Genomic DNA, 16,246 nt, shown 5'->3' on the forward strand with positions numbered 1-16,246 from the left:
TTTATTGAAGAAAAAAAAAACTGATCTATGCTGTTAGAAGTCCAGAGTGTGGTTACCTGCGTCTTGGGGAGGGCATCATCTGAGGTGGCTTAAGGGCCTTATAGAGTCCTTTCTGGTGATGCCCAGTTTCTGGGTCTGGGGTTTGCTACACCAGTGTGTTTGGTTTGCAAACCCCAAGCTGCCATATCTTTGATTTTTCTAAAGAGCAGCCAGAGATACATATTTTTAAAATAAAATCTCTGGATTTTTTAAAGTTAGCAACTAATTAAAACACACTTTGGGACTTCCCTGGTGGCACAGTGGTTAAGAATCCACCTGCCAATGCAGGAGACACAAGTTCGAGCCCTGGTCTGGGAAGATCCCACATGCCGTGGAGCAACTAAGCCCGTGCGCCACAAATACTGAGGCTGCGCTCTAGAGCCTGTGAGCCACAACTGTTGAGCCCATGTGCCACAACTACTGAAGCCCTCACGCCTAGAGCCCATGCTCCACAACAAGAGATGCCACCAAAATGAGAAACCTGCGCACCACAGTGAAGAGTAGCCCCCACTCACTGCAACTAGAGAAAGGCCATGCGCAGCAACGAAGACCCAACACAGCCAATAAATAAATAAATAAGTAAACAAATTTAAACACACACACACACACACACACACACACACTTTATGGACCAAATAAAGCATGTTATCAGGCCACTTTCAGCCTATGAGCCATGAGTTTGCAACCTCTGAGATAGTGCAGTGATTTTCTTCTTTTTTTTCTGTTTGTTTTTTCCCATTCATTACCCTCTTAATAAAATAAATCTAAGGCATATGTCAATGATGTCAATACCGATAAAAAGCTGACCTTTTTCTGGTGGAAGACCACACACCACCACCATCTCTTGCTCCCTTCCATCCCTCCATTCTCTGACAGCTTCTGCGGGATTTGGGGCTTCTTCTAAGGCATTTTGAAAGTCACAAATGTGTTGGTTTCACAGCTGAGCAAGATGAGACCTGAGAGAAGTGATTTACCTAAGGTTATGAGGAGAATAACTGAGTTATAGCTAGAACCACAGTTCTGGGGTCACTTTATCAGAGGGATGCACTTTCTAACCAGCTTAAGTGTCAGTGTTCACACCTGTAAAATGGATAATCCTAATACCTGCCTCTTTGTTTTAGGATTTTCAATTTAAGGACAAACAGTCATCTTTTCCCTGTTTTTACCAAAGAAATTCTCCAAAAAAACAGTATGGAAAACAAAAATGAAAACTCTCTTTTGTTGAAACTGGAAGTCAGCTAAACCCCAAATCACAGGAAAGGTGGCTTGATGGCCAGAGCTGTGGAGAAGGAACAGGATGTGTGCAGGAAGAAAGGACAGACACCCTAGCTACAGATTTCTGGGAGTATCAGCAAAGGACACTTCCGGAAGCTGAGGGGCAAACCCCAGGTCCCTTGTTTGTAGCAGCCAGAAGGGGGTGAACTAACAGGATGCTGCACTGGCTCAGTTCCTAGAATCAAAGGAGAAGGGGGTCAATGAGGAGTAGCAAGAGGAGCTTCGTGAGACCTATACAAATCCCAACTATTTTGAGATTCCTTTTTGTTTTACCCGCCAACCTGAGATCCAAAAGTTTAGAGACACCCTACCTGGAAGAGGGCACCTTGGATGGATACAGCCCCTTGGGAGGGCAGTGTAACCATCAGAGTATCTATCAAAAGTGCAAAAGTAGGACTTCCCTGGCGGTCCAGTGGTTAAGACTCCGCCTTCCAATGCAGGGGGCGTTGGTTCGATCCCAGGTTGGGGAACTAAGATCCCACGTGCCATGCAAGCGTGGCCAAAAAAGTGCAAAAGTACACACCCTTGACCCAGAAATTCTCTTCTAGGTAGTTATCCTACAGATAAATGAGATGGCACCTATGCAAGGCAATTCATGGCATAAAAGTGAAAGATTGGAAACAACCTAACAACTTCTTTAGGCTTTGGGGATCTGAAGAGTATAACCCATACAATGGAATGTGCTGCAACCATCAAATCAAATAGGGAATCAGAGCCATAGTGAAGTGAAATAAGCACAGTCCTACCAAGTAGGTAGTATGTTACCATTTGTGTAAAAGGCAGGGTAGAAAAAAATACATGTTATTTGCCTGATACATGTAACACAACTCTCTTAAAGGTCTCCTGTGAAGGTGATAACTCAGCCATCCCTGCGGAGGGGACTGGGTGCTGAGAAATTAAAGGATGGAGATACTGGAAGATCTTTCTTTACCCTGTTGTACATTTTGAATTTTGAACCTTGTATATATATTGCATTAAAACAAAACAAAGATTACCTAAGCTCTAGTACTTAGTGTCGCTTAGATCACCTGAGAACAGCACCTACTTGGTACATGTCAGCTTAAATTCAGACATGCAAGACCCCACCTTTCCTTGCCTCCACAGCTTCCAAAACTCGAACTTCCTGGATTCCCAGAGAAGTTACTAGGCAACTGTGCAACTCTGCTCCATTCCAGAACTGGCTGCAGACAAGGTGGGGGCAAGGCAAATGGCCTTCCTCCACCCCACCCAAAAGTTGACAGGATCAGGATGTTCCATAACCCTGAGACCAGGCTCCCTCTGGAAACCAGAATTTTCCAAAACATCCCAAATTCCCATAGCTGTCTGAGAGGATTTCAATAGCATTATCCTTTTAAACCCTCCCATCAACTTTTCCAGGATAGTATTATATCCTTATTTTATAGATGGGAGAATCAAACCAAATGAAAAATTGATACTCAAAGAATCTTGTCCAACAGATAGGGTTAGAAGAGTCAGGATTCAAAGCGGTGTCTTTCTGGACTTCCCTGGTGGTCCAGTGGTTCCAAAGCAAGAGGAATGGGTTCTAAACTTGTCGGGGAACTAAGATCCCATATGCTGCGCTGCATGGCCAATAAATAAATAAATAAACAAGCTGGTGTCTTTCTGATTCCTCTGCACCACTTCTGGCCTTAATGTGATGCAGACGGGTTACTGCCCCAAGCCTGATGGCCAGGTGAGCCCAGAACACACCTTAGTTTTGTCTGTGAGGCTGGTAGAACCCCAGACAATCATCTCTGGTCATCTCCTGCTGCATTTTCTGTCATACTTCTCAGCACAGAGGAGGCACCAGGATAAAGACAACATTTTGTCTCAAATGGGTGCCAGGGCCTAAAGGTCATTTGGTGCCTCTTTCATTGCCCTCACACCGTGCTCTGGCTCCTTAGTACTTATTAAAAAGTTAATAATAGGGAAATAATAGGGAATTCCCTGGTTGTGCAATGGTTAGCACTGGGTGCTTTCACTGCCAGAGATCTGGGCAGGGGTCGGGGGGCCTGGGAGGGGAGGGGATGGGTTTGATCCCTGCGCAGGGAACTAAGATCCTGCAAGCTGCGAGGTGAGGCCAAAAATTTTTTAAAAAGTTAATAATAATATTTTTATTAAAACTTAGAAAATTAATATAAAGCAAAAAATGATACCGGTATCGCACCATCAAGAGATAGGGACTACTAATATAACACGTATGTCCTATAATATGAATTTGTGCGTTGCACTTAAAAGAGGAATATAGTACAAAGCTGGTTTTTAGTCTATTTTTTTCCATTAGTAACTCTTCTTTAACATTTTTTCATGCCATTCTATATTCTTCTGTGACAACATTTTTCATTACTATGCTGTTTTCTGTTGGGTAAGTGTGCTATAATTTATTTAACCAAAACTTGACAGTAGAAACTTAAGATGTTCCTACTATTTTGTTATTATAAGCAATGTTGTGGTAAACATCCTGGCAACTCAATCTTAGCGCGTATGATTATTTCACTAGAATACATTCCTAGAACTGCAATTGTTGGGTGGGAAAGTATGTAAAATATTAAGGGTCTCTAACGTTTTGTCCAGCTGTTCCCCTGCAGTGTTTGTGTATATTTCACCGAAACCTGCCTCATTCTCCGAAGTTCATATTTGGTAGGTGGAAAATTTTATCTCAGAGTTAGTATTACTACTGAGAGCAGTTTTTCTTTTTTTTTCTTTGATTTATTTTTTATTGAAGTATAGTTGATTTACAATGTTGTGTTAGTTTCTGGTATGCAGCAAAGTGATTCAGTTATACATAACATATATACATATATATATATATATATATATATATTCTTTTTTTTTGGGGGGGGGGGTGTTTTTTTTTTTTTGACCACACTGCATGGCACACAGGATCTTAGTTCCCTGAACTGGGATCAAATCTGTGCCCCTGAAGTCTTAATCACTGGTCGGCAGGGAAGACCCTATATATTTTTTTCCATTATGGCATATTACAGATATTGAATATAGTTCCCTGTGTTATGCAGTAGGACCTTGTTGTTTGTCCATCCTATATATAATACTTTGCACCCACTAATCCCAAACTCTCAATCCATCTCTCTCCCACCCTCCCTCCCCCTTGGCAACCACAAGTCTGTTCTCTATGTCTGTGAGTCTGTTTTGTGAATAAGTTCATTTCTGTTATATTTAATTTAATTAATTAATTAATTTATTTATTTATTTTGGTATCCCAATCTCCCAATTTATTCCCCCCCAACCCTCCCTGCTTTCCCCACTTGGTGTCCATGTGTTTGTTCTCTACACCTGTGTCTCTATTTCTGCCTTGCATTTCCTCTTTCATAGTTGTTAGCATTTGCCTTCTGTATTGAGGTGCTCCGATATTGGGTACATATTTATTTATAATTATTATCTCTTCTTGGATTGATCCCTTGATCTTTATGTAATGTCCTGGTCTCTTGTAACATTTTTTATTTTAAAGTCTATTTTATCTGATATGAGTATTGCTACTCCAGCTTTCTTTTGATTTCCATTTGCATGGAATATTTTTTTCCATCCCCTCACTTTCAGTCTGTATGTATGCCTAGGTCTGAAGTGGGTCTCTTGTAGACAGCATATATATGGGTCTTGTTTTTGTATCCATTCAGCCAGTCTGTGTCTTTTGGTTGGTGCATTTAGTCCATTTACATTCAAGGTCATTATCAATATGTATGTTCCTACTTAATTGTTTTCTTGTTATTTCTGTAGGTCCTTCTCTTATGTTTCCCGCTTAGAGAAGTTCCTTTAGCATTTGTGGTAGGGCTGGTTTGGTGGTGCTGAATTCTCTTAGCTGTTGCTTGTCTGTAAAGCTTTTGATTTCTCCATCGAATCTGAATGAGATCCTTGCTGGATAGAGTATTCTTGGTTGTAGATTCTTCCCTTTCATCACTTGAAATATGTCATGCCACTCCCTTCTGGCTTGCAGAGTTTCTGCTGAGAAATCAGCTGTCACCCTTATGGGAGTTCCCTTGTATGTTATTTGTTGTTTTTCCCTTGTTGCTTTTAATAACTTTTCTCTCTCTTTAATTTTTGTCAATTTGACTACTATACGTCTTGGCGTGTTTCTCCTTGGGTTTATCCTGCCTGGGACTCTCTGCGCTTCCTGCACTTGGGTAGCTATTTCCTTTCCCATGTTAAGGAAGTTTTCAACTATAATCTCTTCCAGTATTTTCTCGGGTCCTTTCTCACTCTCGTCTCCTTCTGGGACCCCTATAATGCGAATGTTGGTGCGTTTAACATTGTCCCAGAGGTCTCTTAGGCTTTCTTCAGTTCTTTTCATTCTTTTTTCCTTAATCTTTTCCGCATCAGTGATTATCACCATTCTGTCTTCCAGGTCCCTTATTCGCCCTTCTGCCTCAGTTAATGTGCTATTGGTTCCTTCTAGTGTATTTTTCATTTCAGTTATTGTGTTGCATATCTCTGTTTGTTTGCTCTTTAATTCTTCTAGGTCTTTGGTAAACTTTTCGATCTTTGCATCCAGTCTTTTTTCAAAAGATCATCTGGATCATCTTCACTATCATTATTCTGAATTCTTTTTCTGTAAGGGTGCCTATCTCCTCTTCATTTAGTTGTCTTTCTGGGGTTTTATCCTGTCCCTTCATCTGGTACAAAGTCCTCTGCTTTTTCATTTTCTCTGTCTTTCTGTGGCTGTGGTTTTCAGTTCCACAAGACGAAACACTCTATTTTATTTATTTTTAATTAATTATTTAATTTTTATTTTTTGGCCTCGCTGCTCGGCTTACAGGATCTTAGTTATCTGCCCAGGGATCAAACCTGGCGCTGCCGCCTGGTAGTGAAAGAGCTGAGTCCTAACCCCTGGGACCAGCAGGGAATTCCCTGTGCCATATTTTAGATTCCACATATAAGTGATGTCATATGATATTTGTCTTTCTCTTTCTGACTTACTTCACTTAGTATGATAATCTCTAGGTCCATCCAGGTTGCTACAATGGCATTATTTCATTCTTGTTTAATGGCTGGGTAATATTCCATTGTATAGATGGACCACATCTTTTTTATATAGTCATCTATCGATGGACATTTAGGTTACTTCCATGTCTTGGCTATTGTAAATAGTTCTGCTGTGAGCATAGGGATACATACATCTTTTCGAATTATAGTTTTGTCTGGATATATGTGCCCAGAAGTGGGATTGCTAGATCATATGGCAACTCTACTTTTATTTTTTTGAGGAACCTCCATACTGTTTTCCATAATGGCTGCACCAATTTACATTCCCACTAACAGTGTAGGAAGGTTCCCTTTTCTCCACACCCTCGCTAGCATTTGTTATTTGTAGACTTTTTAATGATGATGATTCTGGCCTGTGTGAGGTGGTACCTCGTTGTAGTTTTGATTTCTATTAGAACAGTTTTTCTTATGCTTCTTGAAAATGGCATTTCTTCTTTTGTAAATTGCGCATTCATATCAATTTGCCCAATTTCCTATTATATCTCTTTTCTTCATTAATTCATAAGTGTATTTTATATATGAGGCATATAAGCCTTCTTATTTATTTATTTATCTAAAAATATTTACTTATTTATTATTTACTTATTTATTTTGGCTGCACCGGGTCTTGGTTGCGGCCATGTGAGATCTAGTTCCCTGACCAGGGATCAAACTCGTGCCCCCTGCATTGGGAGCATGGAGTCTTACCCACTGGACCACCAGGGAAATCCCAAGCCTTCTTTTTTATATATTGCAAAATATTTTCCCTAGGTTATTTGCTTTGCATTGTATTTTTTGTTTCCTTCTTTCTTTCTTTCTTTCTTTCTTTCTTTCTTTCTTTCTTTCTTTCTTTCTTTCTTTTTCTTTCTTTCTTTCTTTCTTTATCTATCTGTTGGCTGTGTTGGAGGTCTTCGTTGCTACACAGGGGCTTTCTCTAGTTGTGGCAAGCAGGGGCTACTCTTCATTGTGGTGCACAGGCTCCTCATTGCGATGGCTTCTCTTGTTGTGGAGCACGGGCTCCAGGTGCACAGGCTTCAGTAGTTGTGGCTCATGGGCTTAGTTGCTCCTCAGCATGTGGGATCTTCCTGGACCAGGGATTGAACCCGTGTCCTCTGCATTGGCAGGTGGATTCTTAACCATTGCTCCAGCAGGGAAGTTCCTGTGTTGTATTTTTAGTGATTTAAAAATTTTTTTGGAGACTCACTATTTTATTTTCATATAAGCAAAGCTCTCAGTCTTTTCTTCCTTCCTTCCTTCCTTCCTTCCTTCCTTCCTTCCTTCCTTCCTTTCTTTTTAATGGTTTCTGCCTTTCGGGTGCTTAGAGAGAACTCCTCCATCCCACAGATGATGTAAATAATCTGTGCTGTCTTATTGTATTGGTATATCTTCCTTTTTAACCTTACATGTTATAAGCCAGTTGATTTCATTGTGGAGTATGATGTGAGGCAGGGCTATAATTGGAATTTTTTCCAAATGATTGGTCAGTTTATCCAATACATTTTTTTGGGTCAATGTATACTGATTAAGTCTCTTTATGAGAAAGCTCCAGTTAAAAGTGATGGCAAATGTAAGCGTGGATGGAACACAAGGCATCTCTCACTGAATAACTCGGAGGTTCATAAGGTTTAATTTTACCCCAAGAACTGTTTAGATATCACATTTTTTCAATACAATTGGTGCTGCAATTCATAATGTTGACAAAGGAAATACTGGAATTTACATATTTAGAAGAAAATGTGCTCACATAGACCCATATTCACTCATTCAATCAGTCAATATTCATTGAGTGTCTAATACATGCCAGGAAGCAATGATTATGATAAGTTCTTTGAACGAAATACAGATAATACGGTAAGGCCTTCCTAATAAGCTGGCATTTGGGGCGAGACCTCAAAGAAGTGAGGAGCAGTCATGTGACCATCAGGGAAAGAACGTTCTAGACAGAGAAACAAGAAGGACTAAGCCCTAAGGCAGGAACATGTTCCAGGAGAAGCAAGGAGGTCAGGTCATTGGAATGGGGTGCATGATGGGAGATGAGCTCAAGGAGTGTTGGAGGCGCTGGTCTTGTAGGACCTGTGGGCTATAATAGGGTCTCTATATTTTTCTATATTGAGCATACAGAATTCACAGCTGATTAAGACATGCCTGTATCCTGAATGAGATCATAGTTCACATCAAAAACTGTAATAGATCTGAACAAAATTCTATAGGACTAGAGAAAATGAAACAAATAAATCTACCAGTGGAAATCAGAGAAGGTAAGGTTTAAGCTTTGGTTTGGGAGAGTATTTGCAAGGAATTTTCTCTTTAAAAGATGAGAATTCCCTTGTCTGAGACTTTGAAAATTGCAGGGAATTGACAGCTCAGCCTTTTGTGGAATGGATATTATATGTTGCCAGGCACTGAGGTAGGCCTTAGGATTGCACAAATGAAAACGATATAGCCCCATCATTCAAATCTCATACACTAGTGGAGTGTGTGTGCCCGCAGGCATTTGAGCGCAACACTGTTTATTGAGCGATTTAAGTATTCTGTTCTGCTCTGAAATGTCACCTTTGACATACATTACAGTCCCATACTTGGGACTTCCCTGGTGACACAGTGGTTAAGAATCTGCCTGCTGGGACTTCCTAGGTGGCGCAGTGGTTGGGAATCCACCTGCCAATGCAGGGGAGATGGGTTTGATCCCCGGTGGGGGAGGATCCCACATGCCTCAGAGCAACTAGGCCCATGTGCCACAATTATTGAGCCTGTGCTGTAGAGCCTGTGAGCCACAACTATTGAGCTTGTGTGCCACAACTACTGAAGCCCGAGCACCTGGAGCCTGTGCTCTGCAACAAGAAAAGCCACCACAATCAGAAGCCTGTGCACCACAATGAAGAGTAGCCCCCACTCGCTGCAACAAGAGAAAGCCCGTGTGCAGCAATGAATTAAAAAAAAAAAAAAAAAAGAGTCCGCCTGCCAATGCAGGGGACACAGGTCCAAGCCCTGGTCCTGGAAGATCCCACATGCCGTGGAGCAGCTAGACCCCTGCACCACAACTACTGACCCTGTGCACTAGAGCCTGTGAGCCACAACTACTGAAGCCTGTACGCCTAGAGCCAGTGCTCCGCAGTAAGAGAAGCCACCACAATGAGAAGCCCGTGCACCGCAGCGAAGAGTAGCCCCTCCCCACTGCAACTGAGAAAGCCTGCGCACAGCAATGAAGACTCAACACAGACAATAAATAAATAAATTTATTTTAAAAAATGTACTTAAGTTTGTTTCTGGACTTGCTGTTCAGTTGAACTGATATCTATATTCCAGTACCAATCCCATATTCTATATTATTATTTTACTTGGACTATTTCTCTCTCTCTCTTTTTTTAACACCTTCATTTAGGTATAATTTACATGCCATATAGTTCATTCATTTGAAGCATAAGATTCAATGACTCTTGGTAAACTTACAAAGCTGTATAACCATCACCACAATCTGATTTTAGAACATTTCCATCACCTCCCAAAAAAACCTCATGCCCATTCCCAACCCCAGTCCCAGCCAACAACTAATCTACTTTGTGTTTCTATAAGTTTGCCTTTTCTGGACATTTCATGTAAATGGAATCATACAAGATGTCATCTTTTACATCTGGCTTTACTTTATCTGTTTCTTAATATGTAGTGAACCTGGCTTCTTTCATTATTCTTCAGTTTTAGGAAATTTCTTGGGCATTTCTCAGACTAAAAATGTTGTTCCAGAAGTTGGTATCACATAGAATTAAATTATAGCCCCAGGACTTCCCTGGTGGTCCAGTGGTTAAGACGCTGTGCTTCCACTGGAGGAGGCACGGGTTCAATCTCTGGTCTGGGAATAAGACCCCACATACCTTGCAGCTTGGCCAAAAAATAAAATATAATATAAAATAAAATAAGTAGTTAAAAAAATAAAAATAAACTATAGCCCCAGAATAAATATATACATTGTAACCTTACAAAGTAACTTATTGAAGGTTTTCTTCATATATTAAGTTCCAGTTTGCTTCCTAAAAACAAAACAAAATATATACATACACTCAGCTGCGAGTCATTCTTCCTTTCTGAACCTCAGTTGTTTGTCTGTAATCTGTATAATGGGGACTATAACAGTTGGAATCGTAAATATCCACTTGCTTTCCCTCCACTCTCCCTTTGTAGGGCCACACCAGCCCCAAAACACAAAAAGCATGTGCAGAACAGGTACTTTAATTATGGCTACCTTTTATTTATTTATTTATTTATTTATTTAAGGATTTATTTATTTAAGGATTTATTTATTTATTTTTGGCTGCATTGGGTCTTTGTTGCTGCTCTAGTTGTGGTGAGTAGGTGCTACTCTTCATTATGGTGCCTGGGCTTCTCATTGCGTTGGCTTCTCTTGTGCAGCACGGGATCTAGGCGCGCGGGCTTCAGTAGTTGCATCACGCAGGCTCAGTAGTTGTGGCACACGGGCTTAGTTGCTCCAAGACATGTGGGATCTTCCTGGAGCAGGGATCGAACCCGTGTCCCCTGCATTGGCAGGTGGATTCTTAACAACTGTGCCACCAGGGAAGTCCCATGGCTACCTTTTATTAAGTTCTTTCTGGTGCCAGATGCACTGAATCTCACGATGACCAGGTGTGGTAAGTACTCAAAGTGGGCACATATTTATTGATGACCTATGTACCATGGGTGAGCACTGGCCTGGCACGGGTAAACTTGAAGCCAAGGAGACAATGGTGCCAGCACATGGTAAAGTGGGGAGACACACACTGCAAAGCAGGAAACAGTGAATGTGTAATACCAGGTTAAGGAGGCTGCCAAGAAGGCAGGGTTGCAATGGAGAATAACAAGGAAAGCCTCTTTCAATCAAGTCTTCAGGGAAGGTTGGTCTAAGAAGGAAAATCTTCAATCTCAGGCTTAAAAAATGAAAAGGAAGGAATTCCCTGGCAGTCCAGTAGTTAGGACTCAGTGCTTTCACTGCCATGGGCCTGGGTTCGATCTCTGCTCAGGGAATTAAGATCCTGGACGCCTTGGGGCGCTGCCAAATTTAAAAAATGTAAATTAGAAAAATTTTTTTTAAAAAAAGGAGCCAGCACCTTGCAGAGCTGGGAGACAAACATTCCAGGTAAAGGAAACTGAAGCTCAGAGAGGGATAGGAAAGGGCACGAAGTCACATGGTGACTGCAGAATAAGCCAAGATTTGAAACCCTAATTCCAGGTGCCAAACTCCCCTCCATGACATTCTTTTCTTTTTCTTTCCTTCTGTGACATTCTAATAACCATCATTAATCCGGCTCTCGAGGGGGCTCACACACAGCAGGTCCCTTGTTTGATCCTGCGTGGACGGATGGCTGCTCAAGGCTGGGGCTGAACCTACGGCAATGCCTGTGAGTGCGGGGAGGATTTATCATCCTTAGGCCCCTGCCAGTGAAAGGGCGGGAGTTCTACGCCATTGTCCTTCCCTTCCTTCCCGGTCTCTGACTCCAGCTCTGTTTTAATGAGTTTATTAAGCCTTTGTCTTAGTCCACCTTTGAGCAGGGGCCTTTCCGGGTGGGGGTGGGATGGAGCCTGTGCTGGACGGAAGCAAAGGCTAAGGGGCAGAAAGAGGGCAGGCCATCAGGGAATCTTGAGGCCTGGAGGGATTGAATTTACTTCTCAAATGTCACCTCCTCCTAGAGGCCTTCCTTGTCTGCACTGGATGAAATAGTTCCCAGATGCACCCTGATCCTTCTCTGTTCCCTTCCCCTGCTTTGTTTTTCTTCTGGTCTTTGGCTTACAGTACGCATTCAATTAGTATTTGTTGAAAAAAACAGTTATTTGTGTCCTTCCATGTGAGAGGCGTGGAGTTGGACCTTTTATCACCACTTCCTTCCCACCCCACCCTCCATCTCCCCAGTAGTAATGACCTTAGGCTTCTTCTAAGCACTTTTCACCCTGTAATTACTTATGTGTGAATGCTCAGAGTGTAAGTTCCAGGAGAGCAGGACTGCTTGGTGGTGTTGGCTGTTCCTGAGCACAATGTCTGTCACGTAGGGGGTGTAGGATAATCATTTGCTGAACGAATAAATGAATGAATTAGTGAGTGAATGAATGAATGAAGCCCTTACCTGGGCTGGTAAAGGCCTCCCAGGGCTGAGCTGGGAAGCCTGCCCTCATCACTTTGAGGTAATGCCTATTACCCAGAACTCCATGGGATTTTCCTCTTCCGAGAGGCTCTTATTTCACTGATACCACGCTTACTCCGAACAGTTCTGGAATTCCTCTTGAATAAGTGGCCCTTAAACATCAGAACACAAAAGAATGACCAGGGAAATCCCAGAGCCCACCTTAGAGATAATGAATTAGTGGGGCTGTCCTGGGCTAAGGGAATCTAGCTGTTCAGCCAGGCATGTTCTTAAGAGACATAAATCCAATGAAGTCACTCCCTTGCTGAAAACCCATCACTGGTTTCCTGGTGATCTAGTGATAAAGTCCAAACTCTGCATCTTCATGATCTGGCCCCTGTCTACCTGTAGCATCAAGGTATCAGGTTCTCTGTCGCCTTGGGGACTACTTTGGAGAGCTCTTCCTTTTACTTGGAAGACTCTTCCCCTCTTTCTACTATTTCACCTTCAAGTGGTCTTTACCAGGCTGACTTCTTCTTCAGACCTCAGCCTAGAAGCCCTCTTCTCTCTGAGGCCCTTCCTGATCCCCAACTACAGAGGGCCCTCTGCTGGCCACATATCCCTGGCCATCACCCAGAGCTGATGCAGGGTTTTGCAGCTGTCTCTCTCTGTGTAACTCAGAACTAATTTTTCTTATCCTTTAAGGCCCAGCCTCCCTTTGCATGGTCTCTGATCCCTTCTTATGGCTTGGTGGTAATAATAATGTTAATAATTAAAAAAGTACTGATAAGTACTGATAACATACTAGGCACTGCTTTGAATGCTTGCTTTCCAAGTATTAACTCATTCAGTGCTATTACAAGCCAATAGGATAGGCTTAGCATCCCAATTTGATAAATAAGAAAACTGAGGCATGGAGTGACTTAAGGAAAGGAGCATGGGGGAATTCCCTGGCAGTAGGCGGTTGGGACTCTGTGCATTCAGTGCTGAGGGCGCAGGTTCAATCGCTGGTCCGAGAACTAAGATCCCATATCTCTGAAATGTGGGTTGTAATAATACCTGACCTACCAGGATGTTGTGAGAATTCAGGCAAAGTGCTTAGCACATGTTGAGAACTCCATACTCCAAGAAGTGTTATGATTATATATTTAGTTGTTTCATCCTTGGAGCATGGTATAGACATTCAAACGTTCAGTTGTGTACTAAATAGAACTGAATGTTTCTAAAAGAACTGCCACCAGGGTTTTAAAGTGGGGATGCCTTCTTTTCCGACTCTTTGCCTGCCTCCTTGATTGCATTCGAGCATTCTCTGGACGCACATTTATGGAACTTTTTTTGCAGCAAGAAGTAGAGGTAGGAAGCATGAGGGATCCTGGAAACGACCTGGTAGGCGGGATGAGGCCCAGTTGAGATTTAAAGGGGGCTCTGTCCTCAGGAATTCCCTGGTGGTACAGTGGTTAGGACTCCATGCTCTCACTTCTGAGCATCCAGGTCCCTCGAGGTGGGGCCAAAAGGAAAAAAAGAAAAAAAAGGAGGGGGGAGGTGGCTCTGTCCTACGTGTAAGGCTGGAAACTCTTCTTACTGATGGCTAGACATTCATTCAATTAGTCTTTACTGTGTTTCAGGCACAGTTCTGGGCTCTGGGGACAGCTATGGTCCCCATGTTGGAGGAGCTGACCCACTGGGGCAAAGATAGGCATTACTACCTTGTCACTAAATTACAATTTTGAGGAGTGCTCCAGAGAAGAGAAACTCAGTCCCCTGAGAGCCAACAATGGGCTTGGGATCTGGTCCTGTAGTAAACAGGAGAGCAGGGAGGAGTGCTTCAGATAGAGGGAAGGTACGTGGATGCCAGAGGTCCGGTGGAGGAGTCTGAATTGCTGTCGGGGTAAAAGGGAACAGCCAGAGTGCCTGTGGCTTCAGGATGGGAGAAAGAGGACTGGAGAAACACCACAGGATCACTTGCTGCCCAACTGCCCCTTCTGCATCTTCTCTTCCTCCTCCAGTGAGTCGTGTTCTCCCTTCCAGCCTCCTCCTTTCTGGCACATGTGCCTGCTCAAGACTCTCCTACCCTGGAAATATTTTGCAAACTGTCCTGCCCACCCAAGGTATAATGCTCTCTCTAGCACAGCTAAGCATTTCTCTATTCATTTATTCCCTCCTTTCTTTTCACAAATAAACCACATAGAACTTGAACACTACAAAGAGAGAAAGACTTAAATTACCCAGAGGCAACTGTTTATCTACATTTGGATATATACTTCTGGGTTTTGTTAGAAACATATATTTTATAAAAACAGGATATGATAGGGACTTCCTAGGTGGTGCAGTGGTTAAGAATCCGCCTGCCAATGCAGGGGACACAGGTTCAATCCCTGCTCCAGGAAGATCCCACATGCCATGGAGCAACTAAGCCCGTGTGCCACAACTATTGAACCTGAGCTTTAGAGCCCATGAGCCACAACTATTGAGCCCATGTGCTGCAACTACTGAAGCCAACACGCCTATAGCCTGTGCTCTGCAACAAGAGAAGCCACAGCAATGAGGAGCCCGGGCACCACAACAAAGAGTAGCCCCCACTCACCTCAACCAAAGAAAGCCTGCACACAGCAAAAAAAAAGACCCAACACAGTCAATTAAATAAATTAATTAAAAAAAAACACAAAAACAGGATACAGTGTATACAGGTTGCATTTTATAAAAAACTTTAATATGCTGCAAACATTTTGCCACATTTAAATAGCAATATAACGGACACTCTTAATAGCCACCTGAGATTCTATAGCATATATCATAAATACTCAACCAAAGGCTTACTGTCCATTCTTTCTCAAATATTTAGTGAATATTTGCTGTGTAAAACGACTTTGCTTGGAAATTTAGGCTCACTGCAGGATCCTGCTATTATCATAGTGATGCTACTGTAAATGAATACTTGCTGAATATCCTTGGGTCTCAACACCTGTGTGAATCTCTAATTGTTGATTCAGGAAAAATTCGCAGAGGCAGGATTTCTAGACTAAAGAGGAGGCACCCTGTCAAATTACCCTCCAATTAGGTTTTATCAATTTACACTCACACCTACTTCCTGTGTTGAGCTTCCCAATAGTATCCATTATTTCTCTACTTTTTCCTTTCCTTCCTAAACCCTCTGCAGGCTGGCTTTTGTTCCCACTACTCTCCTGAAATTGTTTGGGACATTTGATACCTTGGACCACCCTTCTCTTCTTGAAATATTCTCCTTCCTTCTTCAGGTAAAGCAGGTCCTACTAGCCTCGCCTTATTAGCCTCATTTTCACAGCTGGGAAACCAAGGCCTAGAGAGGTATCAAAGAGGACATAGCACTGCTCAGGCTTTATATCCAGGCCTCCTGACTCCCACAGCCTTGAGCTTCTTTTTGAATGTGATTTTTGGAATCCTTGACGTTTGCAACTGTTTCTAGAGTTAAGAAGGCCTCACAAGGAGAATTTTGTCTGGCTCTACTTTCTTTCTAGGAAGAAATTTCTATTGCATTCCATTCTCTCCAGTGTTGCTAATCGAATCGGCCCTCATGGGCTTGGCTGGAACAGGGTCCTAATGAGGACTCAGTCGTGCGGCGGTGCAGAGAGGCCTCTTATTGGGCAGGTTTCCATCCCTCTGAGAGTTCAGGGATAGGTGGAGAGAGGCCCAGAGGACCTGGCCGGAGGATTCGTGCCAAGAGGCTCAGAAGCGGGCTTTAGGGCCAAGCAGCCGTCCGGGGGGTCTTGGGAAAATGTGACGGAGGCTTCATGTGTGACCTGGGGCAGTTATTTTGGGGACACTCAGCACCCTCAAGCGACATGTAACAGTTGATTCCTCACAGAGTTATTTTA

Source organism: Hippopotamus amphibius, chromosome 2 (genome assembly GCF_030028045.1).
Source record: "Hippopotamus amphibius kiboko isolate mHipAmp2 chromosome 2, mHipAmp2.hap2, whole genome shotgun sequence".
In the NCBI taxonomy this organism is placed as follows: Eukaryota; Metazoa; Chordata; class Mammalia; order Artiodactyla; family Hippopotamidae; genus Hippopotamus; species Hippopotamus amphibius.